This window comes from Gopherus flavomarginatus, unplaced genomic scaffold (genome assembly GCF_025201925.1).
Source record: "Gopherus flavomarginatus isolate rGopFla2 unplaced genomic scaffold, rGopFla2.mat.asm mat_scaffold_2804_arrow_ctg1, whole genome shotgun sequence".
Lineage (NCBI taxonomy): Eukaryota > Metazoa > Chordata > Testudines > Testudinidae > Gopherus > Gopherus flavomarginatus.
Genome location: NW_026114973.1, coordinates 6,782 through 23,731, shown reverse-complemented (window position 1 = coordinate 23,731; position 16,950 = coordinate 6,782). Strand labels below are relative to the sequence as shown.

At 48.1% G+C, this 16,950-nt stretch overlaps 2 pseudogenes; both read right to left on the bottom strand.

Annotated features, from left to right (window-relative positions):
- Positions 1-1,276: 1,276 nt before the first annotated feature.
- Positions 1,277-2,279, bottom strand: LOC127042129 (olfactory receptor 6N1-like; annotated as a pseudogene).
- A 6,112-nt stretch (positions 2,280-8,391) lies between these two features.
- Positions 8,392-15,722, bottom strand: LOC127042128 (serine protease 27-like; annotated as a pseudogene).
- Positions 15,723-16,950: the final 1,228 nt, after the last annotated feature.

The following is a 16,950-nucleotide window of genomic DNA, read 5'->3' as shown; positions in this document are numbered from 1 at the left end:
AGAAGCAACAGACACTGGCTATGTGTGTGAACACACTCCAGGAGATTAGCCCAGGCACATCCTGACCTAACACCAGATAAGAGTGTTTGACAGAAGGGATGTTCGGCCCGAGACATCTGGAGCAAGGTACAAGGGGAGGTAACAAGCAGACGTCATGAAACACATGAGGTGGGACGTAAGTTGTTTGTCTCAGTCTATAAATGTTGGGGTACCTCAATTTAACCCTTTGTGTGGCCCAGGGGACAGCAGAAATTCCCATAGCTGACTGAGCTGCTCCTTGGCACTGGGCACTAGCGTCTTAGTGTATCTGTAACCACAGAACCAGGATGCTAGAACTCTGCCTTGAGGGCAATAAACCTGGCTGAGTGCCTTTGTCACCAAACCATGCCTGTGGTCTTCCCTGCTGGGTAGTGCTATCAAGGTCTGCTGAACCATCTGTCTGCCCAGGCCTGGGACAGCATACGGAGAGAGCAGGCAAGCACGCCGACTGACAACGGTTTGCAGAGGGCTATGATGGCAAGAAGCATAATTACAGGGGTGGCAGATTTCCCAGGCAACATCCCCACTTATGCTGCCCCAGGAGTTACTATTTTTATTGTCCAAACATTTATTTTGATCAAAAATGGTTTTTTTATGGATATAAAAAATTGGTTAAAAATTGGTCTCCTCTCCACCTGGTGCCCAGTTAAAAATTCCGTGATGGTACCTCGGTTATGGCCACCTCCCTCCCTGGTCTATCCACTTAGATGGACAACAGTGACCTGAGCTCTGGCTGGATTCTGCGTTGTATCCTTAGGGGCATAAGAAACGAGCAGTAGCAACAAATATGATGATGTCACTCATTGTGATTTGTTTGTATTAGACTATCTGAATTTGATTACAAGACTTTATCTTCCATAGAGAAACAGTGAACATTGGATATACCCAGGGATTTACTTTCAGTGTTAGTGGATTTTATGCCTTACACAACGTCAGCTCTGTGTGGTTTCAGAAGCTGTACACACTCCTCACAGAGGGTGAACATTTAGCCAACACTCTGGAGAAAAATACCATCATACTGTGTATATCAGTGCTGAACATGAGAGAGTGACAGAGCTGTCAACATCCTCACTTTCATGGAAGATATGTTACATGGACACAGCGGGGGACCATAAAGACTGTCTCAGTAACTCCATGCAGATCATCTCCTTTTCTTTTTCCTTTTCTTTTTCACATTAGTGCTGAGATTTTCAATTGGAGATTTCTATTTAATTTTAATCGGGGCTGATTGCTTAAATCACCCGGGCAGCTTTGAAAATCTCAGGCAAAGATATTCTCTAGGAGTTTCTGCACGTTTTGGTGAAAGCCACATATTTACTGACTGTTTTGCATAAGGCTTCCTTGACCTCTCTGTTTCTCAGGCTGTAGATGAGGGGGTTTACCAGCGGAGTGAGGACCGTGTAACAAAGAGAAAGCACTTTGTTCAGGTCTCTGAGTATATCATGTTTTGGTAGCAGGTACACAATCATTATGGATCCATAGAAAATTGTCACCACAATGAAGTGAGAGGAGCAGGTGGAAAAGGCCTTTTGTTTCCCGGTGGTGGAAGGGATTCTCAGGATGGTGGCGATAATGCACACGTAAGATGTCAGGGTTAGTAGGAATGGAGGCAGGGTGAATACAGAGACTAATTTGAAAGTCAGCAATATGACCTGGTGGGTGTCACTGCAGGAGAGTTCCATCAGTGGAATGGAATCACAATAGAAATGGTCAATTTCATTTGGGCCACAGAATATTAACTGTGATAGGAATAAGACAAAGATGGCAGTAGCCAAAAAACCATTTAACCATGACCCAGCAGCCAACTGGAGGCAAAACCTGTTATTCATAAGAGTTGAATAGTGCAGGGGTTTACATATCGCTAAATACCGATCATAAGACATTGCGGCTAGATAGCATTCTGTACATGCCAGAGAATTAAAAAAATACAGTTGTATGATGCAGTCACTGACTGAGATGGTTTTGTCCCCGGTCAGAAGACAGGCCAGCAACCTGGGCAGGATGGTTGAGGTGTAGCAGTTCTCTAAGCAGGACAAGTTGCCCAGGAAGAAGTACATGGGGGTGTGAAGGTGCTGGCCAGTCACAATGAGCACCACAATGAGGGTGTTCCCAGCCACGGTTGCCATGTAGATCACTTGGAACATCAGGAAGAGAAGAATTTGCAGGTCACTGAGATCCCCGAATCCCAGAATGATGAATTCTGTGATGGCCGTTTGGTTTCCCCAGTCTCTGTCTGCCATGGTTTGAGTCCAGGAACAATAAAACACCCTGCACAATTGAATTGGAAGAACATAGACTTAAAAGTTAGTCAAGTTTCATTTTAGTGAAGTTTCAATTACTTCCATTGTAGTAAGAGAAGGCCTTGAGATATAAACCTTGGTATCAGAGGCCTGGTTTGAGGCCTGAGGCCTGAACTAAGGTATTGGTCAAGACTTTGCTAACATAAAGCAAAGTTAAGCTGTGAGCCAGAGGCAGGCCCTTGTCACAGAAGCTGGCAAGGAAAGGGCTGATGCTGCAAGAAGATACGTACCTAAAAGGTACTGAACACTAAATAACAGAACATCCACATACTTGCACATTCCACACAGACAACAAGGAACAGGCTGACCCATCCCAATAACAGGGCCAAAAGGGTTATTTGATGGATAGAGTTGTTTTGTTCCAACCAACATGTACAAGGTGAGAGGCGGCACCTGACTACGTAGAGGGGTTGTACCTTGCTACGTAGAGGGGTTGCACCTCAGTACATCAGGAGTGATATGTAACTTGTTTGTACCTGTGTATAAGAATGTATCCCTGGGGCAGTGTCTTTGTCCAGCTGAGGGGGCAGTGGAAAGTCCCGCCACTGACTGAGCTGAGTCCATTGCCAGGAGGCACTTTTTCGTAGTATGCCGTGAAATAGACTAAGAAATCTACAGGGAACTACCACTGTGCACAATACGGCAATAAACCTGGCCGACGTGCCTTCATAGCTTACTAGACTCTGTGGTCATTGAGGGTTCTCTTTGGGTCTGCTGTGTCAGCTATCTGTGCAGAGCTGGGACAGCACACAGAGAGAATGCACGCACGCAGCCGAGTGATACCAACATTGAACAGAGCAGAGCACCACACCGGTAGCATCTGACAACATCCATAACTATTCAAAGACACTCTTCCTGTCCAGATTACAGGCTGAAATTTTAAACCTAAATGTAGAGTTCAGAGCAAAGTGCCAGAAGTCTCAATTTGAGAGCAGAACATTTGTATCCATGTAGACTAGCCTCTGCCAGGATCAGAGCAATCACTACTGGAACAGTCCATATCTCTGGTAGCCGAGTACTGATATAACGGATCAGACTATTTCTTTATCCACCATTATATCGCTTTAGTGACATCATAGAGCTTAACAATGATGCTTAAATGCTGTATTTCATTTCTGGCTATGACCAGAATCATTCTATGTCTTAGGAGTCAAAATCAAACAACTAAAATCTTGGAGTGAGATTTTTCAATGCGGTCTAGAGTTCTTAGGCACTAACCTTCTGTTAGATTTATTTCCGTTAAATCGAACAATATATACTGGTATATGCAATGTTTCAATGCCCTGTAGGAAAAAAAAAACAATTTTCACCTCCTCACAAGAGATCAGTTTATGCCATAAATTATGAAATGGTGTAAATTCTCTCTTAGTTCCTGTGATGGTGATGTGGTGAGGAAATGACAATACCTTTTCTGTTTCCCGACATTAGCTATGTAACAGTAATAAATTACAGCTTACAGCATCAGCCTCTTCTTCTTACACAAAGCATCTGGAAAAGTCCCAAATATTAGTGAAAGATTTGGAGCCAATTGAGTCATATTTTCTATGTAACATCTCCCCAGGACATTGTCAATACTGAGAAGGTAGCAGCTTGTCACCTCCAAAAGCCACCTGCTGCTGTTTAATTTGTCTTGGTGTGAACAATGGTAAATAACTATGCTCTTTTTGCTTTTAACTGCCGTAAGGGTGTGCCCGTGAATTGCTAAATGAACCCAGGCCTGCTGGCACCGTCCCAATATGACTCTGCATTCTGCCTGAGAGAATCAGCTCTGTGATATCAAGAGCACACAAAGCGCCCCTCCCAGAAATGACGACAGATTGACTGTGGTGTTTAAAAGCTACCGTATTACAGCCAGAGAGACAAACACCCAGACAGAGCGGCGCCGATCATTTGAATGTAAGGGACTTCGCAGGTTCTGCAAAAAACTTTCCTCTGTCTACTTAGAGTCCTCTGTCTTGCAAGTGCCCCATCCGGGTCTACGCAGGGGCCCTGGTCTCAGTTAGGGTCTATGAATCGCCTCTTACAAAAGGGGGCCCTCAACTCTTGGCCAGAGTCTGTCCAGTACTAGACACAATGCTACCCTCTCCTGAAATAAGTTGGTTTTACTCTTTCATTTCTACTTTGATTAGTAAAACATCTGTTTATAAGGAATCTACCACTGCCATTTTGAAGAGAAACAATTATCCTCACGTGACGACACTGTAACATCCATTTTTCCATGAAAAAAAAAGACTTTTTCTTTAAAAAAAAAAAAAGCAAACAACTTCTACAGCCCCACAACTCCACTCTGCCTTCCACCAACCTTAGTTACAACCAGCAGGGGTGACCTCAACACCAGCCCCCCAGTCCTCCATTTCTCCCCATTCTGTGCCCTGAAGTGTCCAGCCCTCTCCTGAACAGCTCAGAGAAATCATAAGGTTCATTTTTTCCTTTAAAGACCCAAGAGCACATCACAACTTATTAACTTAATTGAGGATAGATACACCCTTTCCCACAGGCGCCGGCTTTCTCATTTCTCCCACTGTGCTCAACATTGGCTCTGCCTCAGACCCTGCACCCACTCAATCCCTTCTCCCAAGGCCTCATCCCAACCCCACCTCTTCCCAACCCTCTCGGCCCCTTCCCTGAGTGCATCCCATCCCCACTCCTCCCACTCCCCCCAGCGTCTCCTGCATGCTGCGGACCAGCTGATCCACGGCACGCGGGAAGCGCTGGGAGGGAGGGAGAGGAGCTGATTGGTGGGGCCTCTGGCCGGTGGGAGATGCTGTAGGGTGTGGAAGGAGTTGATATGTGGGGCTGCCGGTGGCTGATCTCTCCCTGGCAGGGGTAACAACTAAACTGAGTACCTATCTAGGGGAAGGGCTGGCACCCCAGGGTCAATGGATCAACACCCCTCAGCCAGGGATGAGGCAGGGAAAGGGGTCCCCCTTTATTTTGTGTTTGCAAATGTGTTTCTGTTGTCTGGCGGAGGACGCTGCTTGGGCTTGCCACAGGCCTAGCCAGAGACCATTGATCAACAGCCACCGAGGGGGCGGACAAGCCCTGTCCAGAGTGGGGTTGATTTACTGCCGTCCCCGGCCCCGCCAATGGGAGAAGTGCTGAACCCGGCCAGACAGAGGAGGGACCCTGCCACAGTGTAGAGTGATGGAAGACAAAGATGGCATCTCTCTTAGTTTATATCTTCCAAAGTTCAATGAGCTTGTTTCAAGAGGCAGGATGGCCTCAGGCTGTTCTTCCTCCCTGAGACTTCCTGTCTCCCTGTGCGTAAAAGGGGCTTCCATTGTTTTCATCCTACCAGGCTTAATTTACCTAAGAGACAGGTAAATTGCTTCCCTTCTTCCCCCTACCTGGGCAGGAACTGCTCCTTCCACATACTTTCAAACATATTGTCAATGAGTGTCAGGGTTACCATATTTCCCTATGCTGAATATGGGACCCCTGGAAAAATTATTCGTCTTCAAGCAAATTCAACAGCAATCAAATCAGAACTATGCAGCACAAACATTCAGATTAACATCAAGTTGACTGAGCTCCTTTTACAAAGAAATATGGTTTGAGCAGTGGCCTGTTAAGCTGAGGGTTGTGAGTTCAATCCTTGAGTGGGCCATTTAGGGATCTGGGGCAAAAATCCGTCTGGGGATTGGCCCTGCTTTAAGCAGGGGGTTGGATTAGATATCTCCTGAGGTCCCTTTTAACCCTGATATTCTATGAAATACTGTGTAGTTGGATTCTTTTTTATTTACGTTCTGGTCTTTAAGGTTTTAGGGTTCACACAGGGAGGGGGTGACACACACACCCCTACTCCCACACACACACAAGGAGGGGTGACACACACACCCCTACTCCCACACACACACACGAGGAGGGGTGACACACACACCCCAACTCCCACACACACACGGAGAGGGGTGACACACATCCATTAACTACACTTCTCTCAATAGGGGGATTGACTGACCAATCCGACCCTCCCTTCCCAGCTCTCTTTGCCCTCCATGCCTGGCTGGGCCCCAGGGATGGACCCGCCTCTACTGGTACCTGGCACCGCATTTTCCCAAGGCAGCATGTGGGGGCACGTACAGTTACACGCCCCCCCCTCCCGATTTCTGCCAGGGTTCCCACCAGAATGTGGCCAGTTGCAGCCTTTCGACACTGTGCGGGAAGGGAAGATGGGAGCTGCTTCCAGCCACAGAGGAGGAGGTGGGGGAAAGGGATGACCTGGCTCATGTCATCTCCCCTGCCCACTCCCATCCCCTGTGGCTGGAAACAGATCCCGTCCCTTCCTGCCTGCACAGTGTCGAAAGGAAACTAACACCTAGTGGCTGCTGCTGACCACCGACATAACCCAGCTGCCTCTACCAACCGCGAAGGCAGGAAGGGGTTAAGCCCTACGGATGCATTGTGCACCAGGGCCCAGGGAACCTGACTGCAGGGATTTCGGGGAACCTGGCCAGAGAGGTGGCTCAGCAGGGGACGGTGCCTAGGGTACGGAGCAGTCCCACACTCCCTGGGGGCAGGACCCAGGAAAGGGTGGAGGGTTAAGAGGGTGCTAAGCCCATCTGGGGAGCTGCTGTGAAGCCTGCAGGATCGGAACAGGAACAGACTGGAAATCACTTCCCCCACACCACACTCCAGAGCTTACCTGAGGGGCAGAGAGGCTTCCTTGTGCCAGCGCTGTGCGGGGCATTGGTACATGCAGGGCTTGGTTCCTCCTGGCCAGTGCCACAGGCCAGTGGGTCTTGAGCTTTCCCGGGGCCCCGACCCAGCCAAAGGCAGTGGGGGAAGGAAAGAGTCTGCTGGCCAGGCTGTTGGTGAGCTGAGCGCTCCGACCAGGAGCTGGTTCTCCGCACAGCGCTGGGAGCGGGACAGGCCCTGCCGGGGGATTATGAGGAGCAACGGGGCGAAAGGGGGGAGTGAAGGGGCAAAGCAGGGAGAGGACAGCGAGAGGGGGAGCACGTAAAGTGGCGATGGGTGGGCAGCAGAGGTAACATGTAACATGACACTGCCTGGGGCCTCCCCGCACACACCAGTCACTGCAGCTCACAGCGCACAACCTGTGCCAGCCAGAAACGGGACAGGGGCAGGGCCCTGCTGGCCAGGGGCTGTGCTGATGGACCAGCATGGGGAGCGACCGGATCCACACACTGCAGCTTTGCCCCACCACAAGCCTTGCAAACCCACCCCCATCGTCAGCCCCTACCCCGCTCCCCACTCCCTGGCAGGTGGGTGTCTGGCTGAACAGGGATCCGGCCAGCAACAGGACCCACTAGTACTGATGGGAGGAAGTCAGAAAATTCGCCCGTTTTTAAGAAAAAGTCAAGACACCTGCAGGAGGGCTTAAATAAGGGACTGTCCCTTTAAAAACGGGGCATCTGGTCACCCCAATGAGTGTCCATAATTCCCCCATAGTGTTACTACAGACATTTCACAAAGACATTCATCATGAGCATATCACTGGCTCTCAGAAAAGGCCTCGCTCCGTACATGCTTCTAATACAGGAATATCATATACAGCCAGTTAATTCGGTAGCTTATCACTTGAGGTTCAGCTCCGCTGTTTTATAGCCCAGTAAATCTTTGCAATGGATCTTTCAGAAAAGTAAAACCCAGCCCAAGCTTCTCTCTCCTGCTGGGTGTAGACACCAGGCTGTCTTCTCCACCGCTTCTCAGTGTGAGGTTTTTCCTCTGCCCCTTTTAGTTCAACGGGTTTGTGTGCTGCTTAGGAAATGGAGCGGAACACAGTCCTTACTTTGGGAGAGACCTGTTTAACGACTCCACCTGCCACACCTGCTTTGAACACATTTTCGTGACCATTGCAGTGTATGTCTCTAACCCTTAACAAGCCTTGCGTACGTACATCACGCAAGGATATGAATTATCAGAGAGTTATTAGTTTTCAAATCATATTGCACAAGGTGCATTTTGCACAAAGATTGTTACAATAGAGTGTAGGGTGTGAATACTGTGGTCTGGTGTCACAGGGGACATGGTCTCTCTGCACCAAGGGTGAGGAAAGGCTGGTGTGGGATGGGGAACCAGTCAAGGACGGGGGTCACAGCGTCAGCCACAGAAGCACAGTGAGAAGAACCTCGGGGATGCTGGCAGAGGGTCCAGCACTGTTTGCAGTGACGGTGGTAGAGGGACTGGCACTGTTCAGAGTGAAGTTCACCATCATGAATCTCACACCAGGCACATTCTTCTGGATCCAATCGTTGTGGACATTCGGGCAGTTTTAGACCCCGGGGTAACCAGCAGCAACACTGTTCACTGTTGTTTTCAGTGACCAGCTCACAATCCCAGCAAGGTACCAGGTCCCGTCCTCCTCACACACCAGGGGTCCCCCACAGTCACCCTGGAGACGGAAAGAAATAGGGCTGGAAGGAAGGGGACCAGTCTCCATCATCCACAAGGGCCGTGTTGGATTCTCCATCTCGTGATGGCTTCACATCCCCACTGGCTGCCTTTCTGGGAGATGCTTTATCCTAACACAAGTCTTGGGGCTCAGTAAAGGGATAAACCAGTGAGATTGTAGACTAGGTTATACAGGTCAGAATGGATGATTTAATAGACCCTGCTGACTTTGTACTCTCTGGGCTCGATACTTTTGTCTAAACACCTGGGAATGAACTCAGGGCTCAGGGGGTCCCCCCAACACACACCACCAAGTCAACAGGGAGAACGTGCTAGGAACTATGGAGTTTGCAATATCAGCCAGGGTCAGTGCCACACCCAGCACATACCGGCCCCGATCTCAGTCAGAGAATCTCACTGGGGCCATCCCCTTATTGCCTTCCATGTGCCCAGCACACATCATGTCCTCTTTGATGGGGTTGTCACCCGCAGGCTTTTGTAATGCTTCCCGGAAGTGATCGTTGCAGATCGTGGTGTCTATGGTGAGCATCTCCAGCTCCTGCATTGTCTCCGCTAGGGAAGAACTCGCTGAAGTGAAAGGCCCGAGGGCTGGGTGACTCACGTGGCGTGAGGAGAAGTCACATAAAAAGCTGTCACATTAAGGATCTGTAAGAAGTTCCCAACCCTGGGGGGTGGGGAGAGGGAGAGCTACCAGGTCTAATGGGTTAGACCAGGTGGGGCTGGAGGTCAGGTCTCCTGATTTCCATGCCTGGCTCTGGAAGGGGAGCAGGGTTGTGGGGGTGGAGGGCAGGGCAGTTGGCCAGTTCAATTCACACTAAAGGCAACAACCCAGATTTTAAAGATATTTTAGGTGTTGCTCTGCTCAGCTTTGCAGCCCCACTTGGGGCCAGATTGTCAAAGGGATTCGGGCACCAATAGGCACAGGAGGGTGCCCAGTGGGATTCTGGAAAGCTCATAGGCATCTGCAAAAGCTGGCGCTTTCAATCCTAAGTCTAATGGCGAGTCAATGGGAGTTAGGCACCAAACCTGCACAGCGATGTTTGAGTAACCCAATTTGGAGCCTATCTGAATCTTTACGTGCCTAAACCCCTTTAACACGCAGGCCTGTAGGGCGCTTGTGAAAATTTGGAGCCATGTCTACACACAGTTTGCCCTGCTTTGGTTCAATGGGTTTAAATCTCTGAGCAGATGCTGCTCAGTTCCAGGCCAGGTTATCACATGGCCGTGAAGATATAATTAGGTGTGTGATTTGATACTCCTGGGTGCCAGCTAGTGGCCACCTCTGACACTGCTTCCTATTGGTCTGGAGCCAGCATCGGTAAATATACAGGTGCCAACCACACCCACAAATGTGCTTTGAAACCTACATTAAGGCACACACTCATGAACATCTATTCATTGTGCCAGGAACACACACACACACACACAGCCTCAAATAGGAACATCCCTTCATTGTGCCAGGAATCGAGTCCCTTAAATGCTCTTTTTCTCTCTTACACACACACACACACACACACACACACACACACACACACACACACACACACACAAAGTTTTCATTTAAGGTACTGGAGTAACTAGGGGTCCCCCCTGGTGTATAACTACAGAGCTGCAGTTATCTCACCATCTAACCATATAAAGCTGCCGGCACAACTGCGTATTTGTATAACTAGGCTTGGCAGAATCCAATTATTATAACTAGATGGATATTATTGATGTTTCTTTTTAAGGGTTACTTTTATTTTCATCCATATCACAAAATTATGGATTTAAGGTTTTGTTTGTTTTTTTTTTCATTTTGTTGATTTCAATTTTCACAGCTGTGGAAGAACATGGGGTCGGGCCAGGCAATAAAAATGTAATGACCACAGAGGCTGAGATTCAAAGAATCAAAGCTGTATGAAAAGTAAAATGTCAGTTGTCAGTATCCCTTTGTCAAAAAAAGCCAAGTAAATATCCTTAAATTAAACTCTAATAAGTACTCAAACAGCGTGTGTCTTCCTTTGCCTGCCTGTAAATTTCAGTGATTACCAATGGAAATATTTTTTCATCAGTGTAGGGTGAAACCAACACTGACAAAAATAAAACCCTTCCAGGCCCATGTAGAATGGTGCCTGCATAACTGTGTGGTTGTACAACTGTTTACCTGTATAACCATATAATTATCGCTGTATAACTGTATAACGATACAACAGTACCTGTATAAACACAAAACTGTGGTTGTACAACCATACCTGTATAACTATATAACTGGGGACCTGTACAACCTATCCTCCCTGAACTTATCTAGTTCTTGTTTGAACTTTTGGCCTTCACAACATCCTCTGGCAAGCAGTTCCACAGGTTAACTGTGTGTTGTGTGAAGAAATACTCCCTTTGGTTGTCTTTTTTTTTCAACCTGCATGTGTATATTTCTTTAATTGGGTGACCACTGGCTCTTGTGTTATCTGAAGGGGTAAATAACACTTCCCCATTTGGTTTCTCCCATTCGTGATTGTAAAGAACTCTATCAACTCCTGACCTTATAACTCTGTAACCGCACAACTGTGCCTGTATAACCTGGAACCATGGAACTGTGTAACACTCAGTCCATCTGTGTACCAATGAGGTTACAATCACCCCGCCCGTAACCTTCAGCCGGTGCTGGGTCTTTCCCCTGTCCTTCCCCTCTCTAACAGCTATGAGTGTGCCTCACCTTCAGGGTGAATGTTCCCCCAGCCAGTCACCCAGCAGGCATCTCCAGCCGGCACACAGACGGAGGCATCGAGCAAGCACACAGGGCTGATGGAAGCCGTGAATGCAATTGGCTTCTCCAGCTCCACCAGAGCGATGTCGGCAAGGAAAGTGCTACTGTTGTAATTGGGATGGAGGACGACCCGCTTCACTGATGAGAACGTCTGGGTTGGGGTCTCGCTGACAATCCTGTTTTCACCCAGCTGCACCCGATATGATGAATTGGCTGCAGACCTGGATGCAAGAAAATCTGATTAGGGAAAAGCCGCCCAGCAATGCCTCAAAAGGACAGCTTGCCTGGCGCTGAGGTACAGCCGGCTCTGGGGTGGTAGCGGCTGGGGAAAACAGCCACAAGCTATGCTATACAAATAGTAAGCCAGGGAGAGGGAACGGGGTTTTCAACCACGAACAGCTGCTAGTCACTGTCTCTAGCCTGGACCATGCGAGCATACTCACGGATCGAAGCAATGAGCTGCTGACACCAACCACCCCTCGGAGAGAGAGAACTGCCGCAGATGTGAGAGCCTTATCACTCTGGCGCTGATTCTGCCAGGGCCAGGCCCCAGCCCTTGGCATTCTTGACCATTTCAATATGCGCCCTGAGTATCAAAGGCTTGCCACAGGCTGGGAAGAAACGAGGGAAATGCATTACCACAGGCAAGGAGCTATATAAGGGAGAGGAGTTATATAATAATTATAAGTGTTCCCTGATGATAAGAGAGCAACTGTTCCCCTCCCACAGCCTGGGAAAGAACCCAGGAGTCCTGATTCCCAATGCATCTGCTGTAACCCCTCCACCCCCATTCCCTTCCAAGAGCTGGGGCTAGAACTCGTGAGTCCTGGCTTGTAGCCAGACGCAGGTTGCACGTCAGGGCATCTAATGCTACTGTTTTGCTTTGGGCACTTTACCTGCCTGATTCTAACTCCCACGAGCACTGTGAAACTTTCTGTGGTAACCCCCTGCTCCCAGCAGGAGGGAGGCAAGTCTGTGCCCATCAGGGGAAACCCTCCCAGCCACCAGCTGCTGGCATCCCAGGTGCTCCATGAGCCCTGCTCTACCCCTCTGCAGGCAGCACTTTACACACCCAACTCCGTTACACTCCAGTGCCCACTCCCCTGTCTTCTGCGCACCCACAATGCACAATGATCCGCTGCCTCCATGGAAACAGCACTCCCCAGCACCCTGCTCTCCCCTTGGTTCAACCCTCTCCTTAGCTCCTGACACCTAGACATGTCTATACTAAAACAAAGCTGAAGTTTATTTAGCAGACGTTGAGGCAGAGATTCAAACTAAAAGCAAGGAACAGAACATGGAAATGTAAGGTCACAGGTAGAAGAAAAACACAAAACACAGTCTAGGGCCTGCACCTGTTAGCAAGGTGCTGTCCTGTCTGATAGGGTGTTTCTCTCCCAATGGTTAGTTCTTCCAGCCCTTGTCCAGCCCATAAAGCTGAGATACAACCCACACCTGGTTCCACTGTCATGGAACAACCTTCTGCTCTTATCCAGTCACAAGGTCCCTGGGATGTTCTGTATCTCAAAGGAATACCCTGCACCCTCATGTTCATCCTTATAATATCATTGTGTGGTATCCAATGTCAAGTCTGTCATGTCAGACTTGAGCATTGTTGTTATAGTGATGTTATTGTAATTGTTGTTACAGTAATGCTATAGTGATGTTATACGCTGTAATTTCATGTATATAGTTATGGGGCTGAAAATGTGTCCTCATGGCTTAAAGCAGGCCAAGGCAAAACTCTCCAGGAGCAGAGGGGCAGTTCACACCTCATCAGGGTCTGGATGGGACAAACCAGCCTCCCAGGAACAAAGGACACTGGCCTAGGCAGCAACAAAGGATCAGTTGGACTCTCAAGTGAATCACTTCCCTTCCTTTGGTCAGTTTGGAACTGCGACAAGGTAATGCTCATCTGACTCTGAAGGGGGGGAGGTGCAAAGCCAAGAGAGAAGGAAGGACACAATAAAAGGGAGAGACATTTGCCAGGCTTTTCCTCTCTCTTCCTCCTCCATCTACAGACACCACCACCAAGCGACTGAAGCGCTGACCAAAGGGTAGAACCTGACTGAAGGGCAACCAGTATCTAAGTGGTGAGAAGCATCTAAGTTTCTAAGGACACTGAAAGTGTTAAGATCAGCTTAGAATGCGTTTTTGATTTTATTTCATTTAACCAATTCTGACTTCTTGTGCTTTGACTTATAATCATGTAAAATCTGTCTTTGTAGTTAATAAATTTGTTTGTTCTACCTGAAGCAGTGCATTTGGTTCGAAGCATGTCAGAGACTCCCCTTGGGATAACAAGCCAGGTGCATATACATTTCTTTGTTAAAATGACAAACTCATATAAGTTTGCAGCAGCCAGTGGGTATAACTAGACAGAGGTTCCTAGAGTTGTGTCTGGGACCAGAGATATTGGCTAGTGTCATTGGGTTACACAATCCAAGGGGCAGCTGACATGCCAGAGGCTGCGCGTGAACAGCCCAGGAGTGGGGGCTCTCACAGCAGAGCAGGGTAAGGCTGCTCCCAGGGTTAAGGACTGGAGTGAACTAGCAGATCACCAGTCTGCATAACAGCAGGGGAACGTCATAGTCCCCGTCTTCCAAGATTCTCCAGTCAATCAATTGTCTTTTTAAATCTCCAACCCACATCTCATCCAACCAGTGATGAGAGGCTATCTCCATGGCTGCTCAGTTTTCAGAATCCCCATCAGATTTGGAGCACAACATCCTATGTAAACCTAATTCCATGCACAAATGTCTCGCAATAACCACAGCAATCAGCTCAAACTTAGCTTTTAACAGAGATCTCAAGAGCACCTTTCATTGTCACTGGCTGGACTCAGGTATAATGTCCTTGCCAGTACATGGCTGGGTGAGTTTGGGTATAGATATGTTCTAAGCGCTTAGGAGTGAAGAAAGAGCAGGCAGGGCTGGGATTATTATGAGATTGAGGCTCCCATGGAGGTTAGATTAAGGTTCTCATGGCGGTAAAGATACAGTTATCATGCATTTAAAGTTATTGTGGGTATCATAGTGTTAGGGTTAAGATTATGATAGGTTATACTGGGTATAGGGTTATCATCAGGGTTATGCTGAGGTATTATCAGGGGGACTAGAACCCAGAGAGAGAGAACTCTGCATCCTATAGAAATCACAGACTAATTCTGGGAGGTGGAATGAAGCCAGAACACCTGGGTTCCCTTGCAATTCACAATCACAGCCCCAGGGTATTTAAAGGTAAAAGTGTTATTTACATAAGAAAATTGAATGAACACAAGCTGTCCTGGTAAAACTTTAACTCACCCTGGTTCTGCCACTCTGTGGAAAAGCATGCAAACAAGAAAGCCCATATTTCAACCCTAACCCACCATTATAAACTTTCTCATAACCCCAGTGATAACCTTCACCCAATGATACCCTTAACCCTAACCCAATGATAACCTTAACCCCAAAATAACTTTAACTCTTACTGGGAACCCTGATAATACCAGCTTATCAACCCTGTTCTAACTATGCCTTTCTCCTGCCCCATGACTGGGATAGGACGCAGTAGCCTTGGCTCCCAGCCTCATTCTCATTCCACATGCCCAAGGCAGGCAAGGATGGCATTTTCCTGTGAGTGTCTTACCTGCCTGATTCTGACTCCCCTGGGAACCTAGGGAGGAAAGAAGTCACAGATATTAATGTGTGAAGGGTGGGGGGAGTGAAACACAGTCATTGTTGTACATTATACACATTCTACACAGTGTCTCAGAGAATGGGTGACAGTAGCTTCACCTACAGTTCTCTGGCTCCACTCACTCTCCTGAAACAGCCCTGCTATCCACAACAAGAGTTAGACATCTTAGAAGCATTGCTATTCAACTCATCATCTGTAGGTTCCAGAGTCAACAACAAGTGGTCTGAAGGGGGAAGCTCAGGAGTGAATGCAGAAATAGGGGCTAGATGGGGGGGGGTTCCATGAATGGCAAAGGTATTGGATCTACCTCTTCTTCACTAGCCCAATTCCCTCCTCAACAAGCCAGTTTTTCTCTCCCCTCCCCGTGGGAGGTAGGGCCCCGTCTCCCATCTCACCTCCACCCCAGACTCACCCTGAGCCAGGCTCGTTGCCAGCAGCGCTATGGCCAGTGGGGAGCAGAAATGTCCCATGATCCAGCCTCACCTGGTCCTGTCTTAGCTAAAACTAGCTGCCTCCATCTCTCCGACCAAAGCCCCTCTGGGGAATGAACACGCCTGGACAGGGTTTTATAGACACAGCTCCTGCCTCTGCCCTCCCAGAGCTAGGGAGAACAGATATGACTGATCCCACAATGAGCTGCTCAAGGAAACAAATGCTTCGAAGTTCAGCATGCGAGCAAGGCATGACAGTTCTCGTTCTGGTCTGCCTGTAAGTGCCCCACGAGTGGCAGACTGAAAAACCAAACAAAAACTCGCAATGGCTAAGGTTAACAAGAGGAGGTGCATGGCGATTTTCTCTTCTCTGTTTCGTTAGCAATTGAATGTGCCAAGAACAGCTTGCCAAGGACATGGCCCCGGCAAAGCTAAGGCTGCAAAGAGGGGTACGGTTATCAGGGGGTGTCATAAACAGATAAGTAAGAGTTAATAGAACAGAAGTACTTCATATCTCTTTTGCCTCTAAAGGGTTAACAAGATCTGTGAGCCTGACTGTCACCTGACCAGAGGACCAATCAGGGGACAGGATACTTTCAAATCTTGAGGGAGGGAAGTTTGTGTGTGTGCTGTTAGTGTTTGGTTGTTGTTCACTCTGGGGGCTCAGAGGGACCAGACGTGCAACCAGGTTTCTCTCCAGTCTCTCCGATACAGGCTCTTATATGTCCAGAATAGTTAGTACTAAGTAGATAAGGCGAGTTAGGCTTATGTTTTTTTCTTTATTTGCAAATGTGTATTTGGCTGGGAGGAGTTCAAATGTGTATTTGGCTGGAAGGATTTTAATTTGTACTTGTATACTTAGGCTGGGAGGGTATTCCCAGTGTCTATAATGGAAAGACCCTGTAACATATTCCATCTTAAATTTACAAAGATAATTTTTACTGTTTTTCCTTCTTTAATTAAAAGCTTTCTTGTTTAAGAACCTGATTGTTTTTTTATTCTGGTGAGACCCCAGAGGACTGGGTCTGCATCCACCAGGGAATTGGTGGGGAGAAAGGAGGGAAGGGAGAGAGAAAGGTTAATTTTCTCTCTGTGTTAGGATTACTTTCTCTCTCAGGGAGAGTCTGGGAGCGGGAGAGAGAAGGAGAGGGGGAAGGTGGATTTTCCTCTCTGTTTAAGATTCAAGGAGTTTTGAATCACAGTAATCTTCCAGAGTAACCCAGGGAGGGGAAGCCTGGGAGAGGCAACGGTGAGGGAAAGGGCTTACTTTCCTTGTGTTAAGATCCAGAGGGACTGGGTCTTGAGGGTCCCCGGGCCAGGTTTTTTGGGAGAACAGAGTGTACCAGGCACTGGAATTCCTGATTGGTGGCAACGCTACAAG